At 38.2% G+C, this 16,780-nt stretch overlaps 1 long non-coding RNA gene across 1 annotated transcript; it reads left to right on the top strand.

Moving 5' to 3' along the window:
- Window positions 1-13,908: 13,908 nt before the first annotated feature.
- On the top strand, window positions 13,909-15,877 carry LOC131162203 (uncharacterized). The gene is made up of 4 exons (XR_009138713.1): window positions 13,909-14,131; window positions 14,224-14,269; window positions 14,368-14,430; window positions 15,516-15,877. It is a non-coding gene; the product is annotated as an uncharacterized LOC131162203 (long non-coding RNA).
- The last annotated feature ends 903 nt before the right edge of the window (window positions 15,878-16,780 follow it).

Here is a 16,780-nt window from a genome sequence, read left to right as displayed (position 1 = left end):
GATCTCAATTGGGTTCATAGATGGATTTGATTCCTTATTTTGTAGTTTGGAGGCTGTGGAAAAGAAGATGTGTGGTTAGAATGAAGGGAAAATTAGAGAGTAGTACTGATGTGTGGTTGTCCATTAAGTATTGGGTAGGGGTTTTGAGTAGGAACATGATAGAAATGGTTCAGTTAAAAGATGCAAATTTTCAGTTATTGCAGAATCTGGAAGTGCAAATTGTGAATAAAAGAATTAAAACTATGCAAAGTGTGAGATGGCTAAAACCGAGGCAAGGGAGGTTGAAACTAAATTTGGATGGGAGCAGCCTAGGGAACCCAGGGCCGGCGAGTGGTGGTAGCATCCTTAGAGACCATACAAGTTCTTTTGTGATTGGTTTTTCAAAATATTTTGGTTCTTGTTCAAATAATGAAGCTAAATTGAGAGCGGTATTGGAGGGAATAAAGATTTGCAAACATTTGGGTCAAACCTGTATTGATATTGAATGTGATTCGAATATTGTAGTTAATTGGATAAGAGCCAGGAAGTGCTCCTTGTGGTATTTGTGGGATTTTTGGGAACAACTTATTGGTTTATTGCAGGGAGTAGATTTTTCGATAAATCATTGCTATAGAAAAGGGAACAAAGTGGCAAATGCCTTGACTCGATAAGGTGCTATGGGGAGGAATAGTTTGTTTATAAATAATAGTCAACTCCCTAGAGTTAGCAATGATTTGTATAAATTGGAGAAGATGGATACAGCTTATATGAGGTATGTTTAGCTGTTTTCCTATTGGTTTTAGTTTATACTTTATGTTGTTTATCTTTTATTTATTTTGTTGCGTGAGTTTTGTTTTGTAGGTTTTGTTTTGTTTTATTTTGTTTGGACTTGTAACCCTGTTTTTGGTTGGATGTTGGTGTTGTTAATCGGGAGGCCTTTAATGTTTTGTCTTTTGTTATCTCCCATTGCTTGTCTTGTAACCACGGTATTCCCTTGCCAAAAGTGAGAGATTATCAATAAATAAATGAAGGTGCCGCCCTTCTTTAAAAAAAAAAAAATGCTCATTATAGGAAAACAGAGGTGATCTACATATGTGTCGTCCTTGCTTGTTTTGATTTGAATACCCCTATTAACATGTGTGTGTGTGTGTGTGTGTGTGTGTGTGTGTGTGTGTGTATTATCAAGCATTGCTTTGCATTGCCGAGAATTCTTTTTGTTGCACAAACTGAATGACTTTCATTTCATTAATTTCTTGACTTAATTACAAGACCATCTTCTATTGAATCTATACTCTATTAGAAAGGGATCTCCTTGAATCAGTCTCTAGTTTTTTGAAGCTTCAAAATGTCATCAAAACTATCTGTCTTCTTAACCAATAAGTTAATCAATAAGGTACAATAGTGATTTGAAATTAGAAATTATATAGTTCAGGAGTGCACAGACACAACTAGTAAAGTATTAACGTGACTCTTAATGAGTATCAGAACTAAGTTCATACTTCTTTTTTTTTTTAATTAGCAGAGGTCCAGCTGTGTCTCACCCAAGTATATGGCACAACAATTCAACATTAATGAAAGGATGAGAGGTATTCTCATTGATTGGCTGATTGAGGTATACAAGACACTTTACGCTAGTGCTTTGAAGCCTTGAATGTACTGGTTATGAGATGAGAAGATACAAATTTAGTGCAGGTGAATCTCAACCATTTTTGAAAGAAATTAAAATCATGTATCAATTTCTCCTCTTTGTCAATTTTGTATCTTCTCTAAATGAAAGAAGAGTAATGATATAAAAAAAAAGGTTAAGTGGTTATATATTTTTTATACAAATACATATAATGTGAGTTATACTTTTAGGTTAAATGTAAGTGGCCCTTATTATTTGTGTCTTTGCAGGAATTTTCATGCCTAGTAATAATTTTAGCGTACTTCTTTCCCACCCTCTATCCTACGTAAAATTAGTTTTTTGAGAACTTTAGGCACTTTTGCAATTATATTGGAGTGAAACTCAAGAACTCTGATCAATTTTGGATGACCAATAACTTGAAGTAAAAATATATCTCAATTCATTCAAATTGATAAATTAATGGGATGAATTTTACAAGTCAAGAACATTATATCGAAGCACATAACATAAATATGAAACATTTAAACTCAACCATTAATATAAATTCAGCCATTAATGATTAGATCGTGTGAATTTAATGCTTTAGATCTTTAAGTATGGAATAAATTTGGTACTCAGCGTGAAGCGCCAGAGAATATATGGAAAGAGAAATATATAATTGCACAATGGAATTATGAAATGAGGGGAAAGAGGAAAAGGAATAATGGAGAAATAATGAAGGAAAAGAGGAAAAAAAATAATGAGGGTGATTTATAACATAGAAAAGGAATATAAAAATATATGGTCATAGTATATAAGCAATAAAAAAGAATGATCACGAAAAATTGGCATGGAGCATAGTAATATAAGTTTTTAGGTCGTATTGCAACTACACATCATACAGAATTAACTTTTATTTCCACAAATCTACAATTCCTCTGTTCCACCTATACACCACGCATCTCTTCACACGTCTCTCTTCTCTAATTTTTCCCCTATCTCTTTCTTCACTAACTCCTTAACTCCCAAATTATGCAATTGAATGATATATGTAAATACTATAAATTTTAAATTTCTTAGGAATTGAATCCTATGATGGCGCTAGAGGAGGCTAAATACAAGGAAAAATCACATAACTAGCCGTCAAGGCTAAACTATATCTTTTTACATGCTCAAATTTGGAATTTAGTTCTCATCTTCTTACATGCTAAATATTGGGTAGTAAAATATTGGCTAAATAGAGGTGAATGTGAGAACCTTACAACTAGCGTAATTAATTAATATGAAAATATTTAATTATTAACAATAATAATTTCCATGGGCATGGAAAGATAGTTTCTGCTTAAAAGGGAAAGAAAATACATTGGATGTTTGGACCTTGGTGCCCCTAGACTAAACTAGTATAAAATTTTCAACATTCATGAACTATTAATAGAAAATATATTGCATTACATAGAATATATATGTATACTTATTTATATTTCCGATCAATATATATATTGTAATGCCCTGACTCACCACATGGGCTCGGGGGCTACTTTAGTGATGTTTGTGTACCTAATACCATATTCATCATATAAAAATAGCGGAAATAAATAATACATTTAACAAAACATTATCAGAGTTCTACACTACTAATATACATAAAAGTCTCCAAATATCCATATTACTGACCATAAAACAGTGCAAACAAAAACAACTCAATCCATTCACCCCACGAACATGCACTATACGTCTAACTCCACCCCTCTAGCCAGCTAAGCACGATCCCTGGAGTATCTTGAAAAGATGATTTGTATATTGGGTGAGACACTTCCTAGTAAGGCAGATTAAGTTAATATCAATGTGTGACCGACGTGAGTTTTAATGTATACAAAATATCATCAGTTGATAATTAGCCACAGTTATAAAATCATTCCCCGACCATACTTCACACACACACATAATTATTTATTAGCAAAAGTTCCCGAGGATATGCGAGATTACACACCCATACATGTAACTCCCATTTGCTCTAATATGTTATGCAACTTGGTATGACTACAACTAATACTTATTAGGGTACTCGCATTTCTCAGCAAGCCCTCGGGCAGATAGTTTACCTCACTATAAACATTTATGCATTTTAATTCATATACAAATACCCACACATTTACAGTTGAGAAATATGCATTTATCTCCTCAGTATAAATCAGTTTAATAAATAATAACATCATTTACATAAATTAACATATATACATAAAAGACACTCCCTGGGACTAAACACCATTTACATCCCCCATGGTATAGGTTGTGCAGTCCGAAGCTGGACTAAGTCCTAGGGGATCAACTCAGAAAAAGTCAAAATAACCATATGCTATTACGTCCGCAGGCATCCGCAACCCAGTTGTAGATCCGCTAGCCTTACCACTTCTTGGTCTAGACCCCAGGGAAGGTATGACCTCTTCTAGGCTAAAGGGCGGAGACCACGCAACACCTCTCAGTATAGTGTGGGTGCACACGGTCTCAATATAAGTTTCTAACAACGGTACCGTGCTCACTATACAACTGGTCCTCAAGGTTCTCAAATCATATCATGTAAAAACTGTAGAATAAACTTGTTCCGTATAAAACCTGCCATTTAATGACACCCGGTCCCCATCCGTCAAATAAAACCCAGCTCACAGCCTTTAAATAAAACCCGGTCCTCGGCTGTTAAATATAACCCGGCCCCTAGCTATTAAGTAAAACCCAACCTGCAGTCATGAAATAAAACCTAGTATTTTGTAAAGGTAGTTCCAGTACTTTTCACAAACAATTCAGTATTTTTCACAACCATACCCAATTTCAGTTATACCATAACTCATACCGATTATTCACCTGCCACACAATTTCAATATTTGAATATAGCCATTTAGTCCACCATTTGTTTTATCCAAAATACCATATCATATATCCTAAATTACTAAAGTTCATTTTGAACAGTCGGTTTTCAAATTAACCCTTGAGATCAAGTGTATATATATATAAAGTAGTTTAATCGGTTCAAACTCAATAAAAACCTGACTTAACTTAATCTCCTTATCTGTTTTCCTAAAGTTACGCCTGCAAGGATCCCAAAACTGCGCCTGCAGCTCACACGAACCCTGAATTCATAAAACCTAATTTAATCAACCCAACCTCAGGTAAATTACTATTTTAATATTTCTCAAGCCCACAAACTCCAAATAAATGATTAAACTTCCAAAAATATCAAATTTGTTTAATTCCTTAAATCTTACCTTAGCCTTGGAGTGGTGCCTGGAAAGTCTAGTTTAAAAATTCACTCTGCTAGACTTGTAGAGAAACGCTCTTAGATCAACATGGTGACTTCTGATCGTCGATTCGGGCAACGAACGAGAGAAATCGAAGAGAGAAGAATGGTTTCTCGCAGGTTTAAAGAGAGAGAGAGAGAGAGAGAGAGAGAGAGAGAGAGAGAGAGAGAGAGAGAGAGAGAGAGAGAGAATATATTTTGATTTCTTAACAAAAATGTTATTTAAGACCTAATTAAAGGTCATTGACCCGGCCCGAATTCGTCAACGAAAAGAAGCATTCATTGATGAGTCACAGAAGAGCATTTGTCGATGAAAGAAGGGGTTTGTCGATGAACCTTAAGCCTGAGATTTCATAACACTCGAGATTTCTTCATCAATGATGCCTGCACTTCATCGACAAGTCATAGAAGGGAACTCGTCAACGAAAACAGGGGATTCATCGACGAGTCATGTTGCTTTGTCCCTTTTAAATTTTCCTTTCTTCTTTTCTTATTTATTTCTTTTATTTTCCGGGTTCGGGTTTTTACATATATATATATATATATATATATATGCATTTATATTTATAAGTTTATTGTTTTAAATGAAGTATTTTAATATACTCAAGTAATTGACAGCGTTATAAAATTATATTAACAACAAATAAATTTAGCATGCAAAATCGTGTAGCATGAGCTTATTTTATTGCTTAAATGAGTAAGAATGAAATTTTTAAGATGTTATAATTATTACTATCGCGACGTCCCCCTACGCAGGACAGAATGTAAAGATCCGAAAAATTAAAATAATTAGAAAAAATGATAATAAATGAAATAATAAATAAAATTAATTAATTAATTAAAATTATTAATCAATTAGTTAGTTAAACATTATTAAATTGATGTATTAAATAAATAAATAAAAAGAAATAGTATGAAATAAAAAATTAAAAAAATAAAAAATGTAAAATTAAAATATAAAATTAAATTAAATAATTAACTAAATTGAATACTTAATTAAATAGTAATAATCATTAACGACTTGTTATTTAAATGGTTTTATTTATTTATTACTATAATATTTAACATGCTCTGATATCATACTGAATTAAACCCAAACATCAACCTAAACAGCGAGAAGCAGAAATCAAATAAACATAACCATATGTAATTATATACAATACCAAAGTGCTAAATTGTTTTCCAAAATATGTGTAGTAACCGGAAAAAATAAAATTTAAAAAATAATAATAATAATAATGAAATAATAAAATAAAATTAATTAATTAAATTAACAAGTAAAATGAGTAGTATGATAAGGACAAAATATATATATATATAAGTAATTATGATATTATATATATATATAAAAAAAATTATTATATTATATATATATATATATATATATATATATATATATATATATATATATATATAACAATACAAGCTTCTTCAAAAAAAAAAAAAAGAAGTTTTGAAAAGTCAAATAAATTCAAACCACAAGCTTAAGCTTTGAAAAGTCAAATAAATTCAAACCATAAGCTTAAGCTTTGAAAAGTCAAAAAAAGAAAAAATCCAATTTGAATTGGATTCATTTGGTGTGCGTGAGTGCTCTCTCTCTCTCTCTCTCTCTCTCTCTCTCTCTCTCTCTCTCTCTCTCTCTCTCTCCTACGACTCTCTCTTTGATTCCGGGCTAGTTTTACGCCGGATCGACAAACCGAAACCACCACGACGCTCCTGGCGAAGTTCTCAACAAGTCTGCCGAAACGGATCGTCAGGGAAACGAAGTTGAATTTCATCCCAAATCCAAGGTAAGGCTTTATATTCAATATTTGGATTTTTGACAGTTGAAGAAAGTGATATACGCATAAAAATATTGAACTTTAATACTGAAAATTTTCAGTTCCAGGGTATTGATTGGGAACGTTGGGAATTATCCCTAAGTTGAGGTAAGACTTTTTAAGTCGAATTTGACTTAGTGGTAGTTATAGAAAATGTTGTACGTACGAAAATACTAAACTTTAATTCTGCGAATTTTCATTTTCAGGGTGTTGAGTTGAGAACCTTGTGGGTACAGGGAAGATTTTCTTAGGGGCTTTTCAATTATCAGGTAAGGGGATAAACTAAGCTAGTTTTGTTTTGAGAAAATGTATATATATATATATATATATATGTAGCATCTGGTTTCAGGAAAAATAAATATATTTATACTTGAAAAATACTGTTTAAATGATGATATGTTGAATACGTAGAAAATTTGTTTAGTGTGGCATGAGTATAAATATGTTGTGAAATACTATTTTTTTGGGAATGGGGACGATATGGATTTCTATGATGGAAAACCGGCGTACGGGCCGAGATATTTTTATATGTATATGTGATTTGCCGGCGTATGGGCCATGCTATGTGGATGAGATTTGCCGGCGTACGGGCCGTGCTATGTGATTTGCCAGCGTACGGGCTATGCTATGTGATTTGTCGGCGTACGGGCCGTGCTATGTGGTTTGCCAGCGTACGGGCTGTGCTATGTGATTTGCCGGCGTACGGGCCGAACTATGATAAAATGTGTAATACCGGCGTACGGGCCGATGATTTTCATGATACACGTATATATGTGAAATGATATGATTGATGTGAAAATAAATGATATGAGATATTTATGTATCACGGTTTTAGTATATGTATATGATATCAGAACCTGGTTGGCTTGGTCTAGGCTAGCACTTGCACGGTACCGTTGCTATGTGTCCATGGTCTTCGTGATCATGATATCTGTGTTAACGCCACTGTACGGAGTGGTGTAAGATTGGATGGTCGATGTGGTTATTTTCAAGAAGTGTGCTGTTATCGCCCATAGTGTACGGACCAGTCTGGGTAGACCCATCGGACCTACAGACTACTGTTTGACTTGGCAATGGTCGGCCAACCATTGTCAGGTCCCGCCTTCGGGCCACACAACCCAGTCATGTGGGGGTAATACATGACAACAGCTAGCTAACCTAACAGGATTGTTTTATGTTATTATTAGTGTATGAGATGAGATATGTTTATGAAAATGCAGTATATTCTGCTATGTGTTGATATGCATATGTTTTCCCATATTTGATAAACAATATTGAATATGTTATGTATGGTATATGTAGAACACAGAATACTCATGTTGCCACACACTGGTATTAGTTTATTTCCCTTACTGAGAGGTGTCTCACCCCTAAATCTTATACATTTTTCAGGAGCCCCTGATAGGAGAGCGGGAAAAGCCCCGCTGATCTAGATCAGTTGTTTGCCCTCTTTGGAAGGGTAAGTTTTTGGGTAGGGACAGTTAGGTTTTGTGGGGATTGTCCCTAGATTTCATTTTTGAGATGTATATACTGTGAGATAGTAATTGTAGTGACTCTGGTATGTGTTATGCACTTTATGATGAGATGTATATGATTTTATACTTTCTGCTGCGTAGGTTTCTGCTGTATGTTTTGTTATATCCCTGGTGCCCACGGGCCCAGGTGGATTGTGACCTGCTGAGCTGGGATGTATGACGTGATGATAATTTATATATACATAAAAAAAAAAATATGTGAAAAAGGAGCAGGTCATTACAGTTGGTATCAGAGCCTAGGTTGCTAGGTTCTGTAGACTTTAAAGTGCAGTAGGAACAATACCAGAGTTTAGGAAATGATTTGAGATTTTGTTCTACAGTCTAGAAGCAGGACTTCCGTGGTAGTTTCTGTGTTTTTCTTGGGGTGACGATTTCAGGAAAACCATAGTAAGTTATTGTCGGGTTGTGTTCCTAAAATGTAGGACTGGGGATTAACAATGAGTTAGAAATGTTGAGATGAGTGGTGAGGATAGGTGGGTAAATTATGAGGATAGGATTACTGAATTGCAACTGCTATTTTCCAGGATGGATCCAGAAGGACATAGTGCCCATACGAGTGGCAGTGATGGAGCAGGACCATCAGGTGCAGCTAGGACCGACTCTGATGCGGTATTACGTAGCGTGGCTCAGCAAGTTATGGCTGAGATTGCTAGGAGCTCGAGGGAGCAAAGTGGTCCATCTATAGGTCATAGGTGCACTATTGAGAAATTTACGAAGATGAATCCTCCGGCGTTCTCAGGTGGAGTTGATCCTATAGCCGCTGAGAATTGGATGCAGGAGATTGAGAAAATCTTGGCTGTGCTGCAATGTACTGAGGAACAAAGGGTCCTCTTTGCCACCTATAAATTGAGAGGAGAGGCTGAGAGGTGGTGGACTGCGGTGAGACTATTAGAGCAGCAGAGGGTGACTCCAATAGCTATGACATGGGACCGGTTTAAAGATCTGTTCTTTGACAGATATTTTCCAGCTACTGTGAGGGAGGCTAAAGTAGAAGAGTTCCTGAGTCTGAAGCAGGGACAGCTATCCGTCCAGCAATATGCAGCACGTTTTGTCGAGCTCTCTCGATTCGCCCCATACATTGTTCCTGATGAGGTGAAGAAGGTGAGGCAGTTTGAGAGAGGCTTGAGGCGGAGTATATTTAGGCAGGTGGTGGTGCTGCGGATCCAGGACTTTGCTGAGTTGGTCGACAGGGCGTCCTTGGCAGAGATTGGTGAGCGTATTGATGGGGATGAGCAGGGACAGAGGAAGAGATCTGCATCTACGAGCTACCAGCAGGGTCACAAGCCGAGTCAGTGGAGGAGAGGTAATTATGGTAGAGGGCGGAGACAAGAGACGGGAGGACGCGAGGTGCAGACAGGGCAGGGTCCTCGAGTTTGTCAGACTTGTGGTAGGAGGCACTGGGGAGAGTGTCGAGCTGGTGGTGTAGTGTGCTATCGCTGCGGTAGATCGGGACATATAGTGCGAGATTGTCCTACCCCGCCAGATGCAGCTCCGGTGTGCTATCGCTGTGGTAGATCGGGGCACATGGTACGAGACTGCCCTACTCCACCAGATGCAGTTCCAGCTCCTAGACCATACCGGGGAGGTTATCAGGCACCACGGGGAGGCCAGTAGAGGAATACGGCTCCAGCCAGGGTGTTTACTCTGACGCCGAGTGAGGCTGAGGCATCAGGTGACGTGGTGACAGGTATGGTCATTATGCTTTCTTTTAAAGTTATTGCATTATTTGATTCAAGAGCTACACACTCGTTTGTATCATTGGGGTGTATTAAATTATATGAGGCTGAAACACAATCATTAGATGTTGAACTGTTGGTATCTACACCGACTGGGTCGGTAGTGAGGTGTGGTAGGGTACTCCGCAACTGCCCAGTAGAGATTCAGGGGAAAACATTGTCTGTTGATTTGATAGTGTTAGACATGCATGGGTTTGACGTTATATTTGGCATGGATTGGCTAGCGGCTAATTTTGCCAGCATAGATTGTCGTGCACGAGAGGTGATATTTAGACCCCCGGGGGAAGCAGAATTCAAGTTTGTAGGGTCACATGTACAATCCCCGCCTCAGCTAGTTTCAGCTATTCAGGCTAGGAGACTACTGCTGAGTGGTTGTTAGGGGTTTGTGGCGGTTGTGAAAGAGATGTCAGAGAATGAGTCGAAACTTGCTAGCATGCTTGTAGTGAAGGAGTTTGTGGATGTTTTTCCAGATGAGTTACCAGGCTTGCCACCCGACCGTGAGGTGGATTTCTCTATTGATCTACCTCCCGGTACAGCGCCGATTTCTAAAGTACCTTATCGAATGGCGCCAGTGGAGTTAGAAGAATTGAAGAATCAGTTGCAAGATCTGCTAGATAAGGGCTTCATACGGCCCAGTGTATCTCCGTGGGGAGCTCCAGTTTTATTTGTGAAAAAGAAAGACGGGACTATGAGGATGTGTATAGACTATAGGGAGATAAATAAAGTGACAATCAAGAATAGGTATCCTCTACCCCGTATCGATGATTTGTTTAACCAGCTCCAGGGTACACGGGTGTATTCGAAGATTGACCTCAGATCTGGCTACCATCAGGTGAAGGTGAAAGCAGAAGACGTCTCAAAGACGGCCTTCAGGACTAGGTATGGGCATTACGAGTTTCTAGTGATGCCGTTTGGTTTGACAAATGCTCCTGCGGTATTTATGGACTTGATGAATAGAGTCTTCCACCAATACCTAAACCAGTTTGTTGTTGTTTTTATTGATGATGTACTGGTCTATTCTAGGAACTATGAGGAGCATGAGACACACTTGAGGCAGGTTTTGCAGACACTTCGGGAAAAGAAGTTGTACGCCAAGTTCAGTAAATGTGAATTTTGGCTGGAGAAGGTCGTGTTCTTGGGGCATGTTGTATCTGGAGGCGGTATTTCTGTGGATCCTAGCAAGATTGAGGCTGTAGTGAATTGGGCTAGACCTAGAAATGTCCATGAGATCAGGAGTTTCTTAGGGCTAGTAGGCTATTACCGTCGTTTTGTTGAGGGATTCTCAGCTTTGTCAGGGCCTTTGACACGACTGACGAGGAAGAATGTTAGATTTAAGTGGGACGATAGTTGTGAGCAGAGTTTTCAGGAGCTGAAGCAGAGACTAGTCACAGCACCAGTGTTGATCATCCCATGTGGGAGTGAAGGGTATACCATTTACAGTGATGCGCCCTTGAAGGGACTTGGCTGTGTATTAATGCAGCATGGCAGGGTAGTGGCGTATGCATCCAGGCAGTTGAAAGAATATGAGAAGAACTACCCTACCCATGATCTTGAGTTGGCTGCAGTGGTACACGCACTGAAGATTTGGAGGCATTACCTGTACGGTGAGCAGTGTGAGATCTTCTCCGACCATAAAAGTTTGAAGTATTTCTTTACGCAGAAAGAACTGAATATGAGGCAGAGAAGATGGTTGGAGCTGATTAAGGATTTTGATTGTACCATCAGTTATCACCCAGGGAAAGCAAACGTGGTAGCTGATGCGTTGAGCAGGAAATTCAGGTAGCCAGTGTTGGCGGCTATGGGGATCCAGCATCCGATCATAATGGATCTGGAGAGACTCAACATAGAGTTGGTGGAGAGTGATCTCTCAGTATGTATTGCCAGCCTAGTGGTACAGCCTACCCTGCATGAGAGAATTAAAGCTGTCCAGAAGGAAGATCCAGAGCTAGTGGAGGTGATAGACAGAGTACAGAGTGGGCAGGGGGAGGAGTTCAGTATCGCAGATGACGGAGCTTTGCAGTTCCGTTCCAGATTATGTGTTCCTGCCGATACTGAGATCAGGAAGACTATTCTAGAGGAGGCTCACAGATCTTTGTATACAGTTCATCCCGGTAGTACGAAGATGTACAGAGATCTGCGAGAGTCATACTGGTGGAGTGGTATGAAGAGAGAGATTGCTGAGTATGTAGCGCAGTGTTTGACGTGCCAGCAAGTAAAGGCTGAGCACCAGAGATCGGCAGGGCAGTTGCAGCCGTTATTCATCCCGGAGTGGAAGTGGGATCACATATCGATGGACTTCGTGTCAGGACTGCCGACGGCGTTACATGGTCATAATGCCATCTGGGTGATTGTTGATCGATTGACGAAGACCGCCCACTTTATTCCCATCAAGATCAGCTACTCCCTCAGCCGTTTAGCGGAGATTTACATTCAGGAGATAGTACGTTCTCATGGGGTGCCTGTATCTATTGTGTCGGATCGAGACCCACGATTCACATCACGATTTTGGAGGAGTCTGCAGGAGGCTCTGGGGTCTCAGTTATCATTTAGTACGACATTCCATCCTCAGTCAGATGGGCAGATTGAGAGGACGATACAGATATTAGAGGACATGCTCAGAGCGTGTGTACTAGACTTTGGGGGTAGTTGGACCCAGTTCATGCCATTAGTAGAATTTGCGTATAATAACAGTTATCAATCTAGTATTGGCATGACACCATTTGAGGCTCTGTACGGTAGGAGATGTCATTCTCCTTTGTTTTTGGATGAAGTGGGTGAGCGGCGAGTAGTGGGACCAGAGCTGGTTCAGCAGGCGTGTGGTAAAGTTCTTCTTATCAGGGATAGGATCAGTGCTGCTCAGAGCCGACAGAAGAGTTATGCCGACCATCGCCGCAGGAATTTAGAGTTTGATGTAGGTGATCACGTATTTTTGAAGATAGCTCTGATGAAAGGGGTTATAGGATTTGGGAGGAAGGGTAAACTTAGTCCTAGGTTTATTGGGCCATTTGAGATTCTAGATAAAGTGGGACCGGTAGCTTACAGGCTTGCTTTGCCACCTGTATTGTCCAGGATTCACAACGTATTTCATGTTGCTATGTTGAGGAAATACATCCCAGACCCTTCTCATGTCATCAATTATGATGAGTTGGAGCTTAGTGATTCACTGGGATATGAGGAGATACCAGTACAGATTCTGGATAGGAAAGTGCAAGAGCTACGTAACAGGACGATTCCTCAAGTAAAAGTCTTGTGGAGGAATCATGCAGTAGAAGAGGCTTCTTGGGAGTCTGAGGAGCAGATGAAGCAGAGGTATCCGCATTTATTTCAAGAAGTCTGAGTGAATAAATGTAAATAGTTAAGTGGTTTTCTGTTGCAGGTACATGTAATGGTTGAATAGTGTAGTACTTTAGTTTTGGGAGAATGGTTTTCTTTTGTATATGTAATCTTCCAAGACTCGAAATGTAACCACGGTATTCCTCCGCCGTAAGTGAGGGTAGGTAATAAAATGAGTAGACCCTTTTTCCTGATTAAAGGATGGCGAGTTACGGAAACAGTAAATTTCGAGGACGAAATTCTTTTAAGGGGGGAGGAATGTAATAACCGGGAAAAATAAAATTTAAAAAATAATAATAATAATAATAATAATGAAATAATAAAATAAAATTAATTAATTAAATTAACAAGTAAAACGAGTAGTATGATAAGGACAAAATATATATATATATATATATAAGTAATTATGATATTATATACATATATAAAAGTAATTATGATATTATATATATATATATATATATAATAATACAAGCTTCTTCAAAAAAAAAAAGAAGCTTTGAAAAGTCAAATAAATTCAAACCACAAGATTAAGCTTTGAAAAGTCAAATAAATTCAAACCACAAGCTTAAGCTTTGAAAAGTCAAAAAAAGAAAAAATCCAATTTGAATTGGATTCATTTGGTGTGCGTGAGTGCTCTCTCTCTCTCTCTCTCTCTCTCTCTCTCTCTCTCTCTCTCTCTCTCCTACGACTCTCTCTCTTTGATTTCGGGCTAGTTTTACGCCGGATCGACAAACCGAAACCACCACGACGCTTCTGGCGAAGTTCTCAACAAGTCTGCCGGAACGGATCGTCAGGGAAACGAAGTTGAATTTCATCCCAAATCCAAGGTAAGGCTTTATATTCAATATTTGGATTTTTGACAGTTGAAGAAAGTGATATACGCATAAAAATATTGAACTTTAATACTGGAAATTTTCAGTTCCAGGGTATTGATTGGGAACGTTGGGAATTATCGCTAAGTTGAGGTAAGACTTTTTAAGTCGAATTTGACTTAGTGGTAGTTATAGAAAATGTTGTACGTACGAAAATACTAAACTTTAATTCTGCGAATTTTCATTTTCAGGGTGTTGAGTTGAGAACCTTGTGGGTACAGGGAAGATTTTCTTAGGGGCTTTTCAATTATCAGGTAAGGGGATAAACTAAGCTAGTTTTGTTTTGAGAAAATGTATATATATATATATATATATATATATATATATATATATATATGTAGCATCTGGTTTCAGGAAAAATAAATATATTTATACTTGAAAAATACTGTTTAAATGATGATATGTTGAATACGTAGAAAATTTGTTTAGTGTGGCATGAGTATAAATATGTTGTGAAATACTATTTTTTTGGGAATGGGGACGATATGGATTTCTATGATGGAAAACCGGCGTACGGGCCGAGATAATTTTATATGTATATGTGATTTGCCGGCGTATGGGCCGTGCTATGTGGATGAGATTTGCCGGCGTACGGGCCGTGCTATGTGATTTGCCAGCGTACGGGCTGTGCTATGTGATTTGCCGGCATACGGGCCGAACTATGATAAAATGTGTAATACCGGCGTACGGGCCGATGATTTTCATGATACACGTATATATGTGAAATGATATGATTGATGTGAAAATAAATGATATGAGATATTTATGTATCACGGTTTTAGTATATGTATATGATATCAGAACCTGGTTGGCTTGGTCTAGGCTAGCACTTGCACGGTACCGTTGCTATGTGTCCATGGTCTTCGTGATCATGATATCTGTGTTAACGCCGCTGTACGGAGTGGTGTGAGATTGGATGGTCGATGTGGTTATTTTCAAGAAGTGTGCTGTTATCGCCCCTGGTGTACGGACCAGTCTGGGTAGACCCATCGGACCTACAGACTACTGTTTGACTTGGCAATGGTCGGCCAACCATTGTCAGGTCCCGCCTTCGGGCCACACAACCCAGTCATGTGGGGGTAATACATGACAACAGCCAGCTAACCTACCAGGATTGTTTTATGTTATTATTAGTGTATGAGATGAGATATGTTTATGAAAATGCAGTATATTCTGCTATGTGTTGATATGCATATGTTTTCCCATATTTGATAAACAATATTGAATATGTTATGTATGGTATATGTAGAACACAGAATACTCATGTTGCCACACACTGGTATTAGTTTATTTCCCTTACTGAGAGGTGTCTCACCCCTAAATCTTATACATTTTTCAGGAGCCCCTGATAGGAGAGCGGGAAAAGCCCCGCTGATCTAGATCAGTTGTTTGCCCTCTTTGGAAGGGTAAGTTTTTGGGTAGGGACGGTTAGGTTTTGTGGGGATTGTCCCTAGATTTCATTTTTGAGATGTATATAATGTGAGATAGTAATTGTAGTGACTCTGGTTTGTGTTATGCACTTTATGATGAGATGTATATGATTTTATATTTTCTGCTGCGTAGGCTTCTGCTGTATGTTTTGTTATATCCCTGGTGCCCACGGGCCCAGGTGGATTGTGACCTGCTGAGCTGGGATGTATGATATGATGATAATTTATATATATATAAAAAAAAATATGTGAAAAAGGAGCAGGTCGTTACAATATGCATATATAACTGTTCCCCAGAAAAATATCCCCAACTGGCTGGGGCTATACAAAATACTCCTAAAAATATTCACTCTAATATCAGGGCAATACTGAGGCCCCTCTATTTGCGAGCCTGATTTGCTCACTTACCTGGATCACCTGAAAAATGTTAAAGTAATTGGGATGAGCCAACGCTCAGTAAGACGAAATATGCTATTACTAGTGTGTGGCAGATGAGTTACAATATTATGAAAATCTGTTTCTATAAAATCATGTATAGCTGGATCTGTAAATACAGTACAAGAAATAGAAACCACCACCACTTCTATGTTGCTTAACATATCAGTATTTTAGGGGACTATTTAAAATACTTCTAATGTACATAAGTATATTCTCTATCTCTATAAATCTGTATATACACAATAATAACTGAAAACTACCCTGTGGATAACTGTGTATCATGATTTAACCCCTTATGATAAGGTTGCGCAGCCCGTAAGCAGGATCTACTCTGACTGGCCGACCAGGGTAAACCACTATACTCCCTCGGTCTGATCTGCCCTCCTCAACCCATATTTGATGAGGAGTCTATCCACGTCAGGGTACTATACGATCGACTTACTACAACGTATTATCTAAATAGGTGGTTGCACTCTGAACTGAATATCTGTAGCTACGATACCGTGCTCTGTAACTGTATGGTCCAATAGGGTCTAATACTATATAATACATCTTTATATACAACTATCTGATTTACCATGATTCTGAAATAACTGTATTAACCATGACACTGAAATAAACTGTAACGGTGTCAACTGTATTTCTAAACTGAACTGTAATCTGTAAGTCATGGTACTGGAAACTGTATAAGCATGATACTGAAAACAACATAATCATGGTGTTCTATGATTACTAT

The sequence above is a fragment of the Malania oleifera genome, chromosome 8 (genome assembly GCF_029873635.1).
Source record: "Malania oleifera isolate guangnan ecotype guangnan chromosome 8, ASM2987363v1, whole genome shotgun sequence".
In the NCBI taxonomy this organism is placed as follows: domain Eukaryota; kingdom Viridiplantae; phylum Streptophyta; class Magnoliopsida; order Santalales; family Ximeniaceae; genus Malania; species Malania oleifera.
This window is presented reverse-complemented; position numbering and strand designations above follow the sequence as displayed.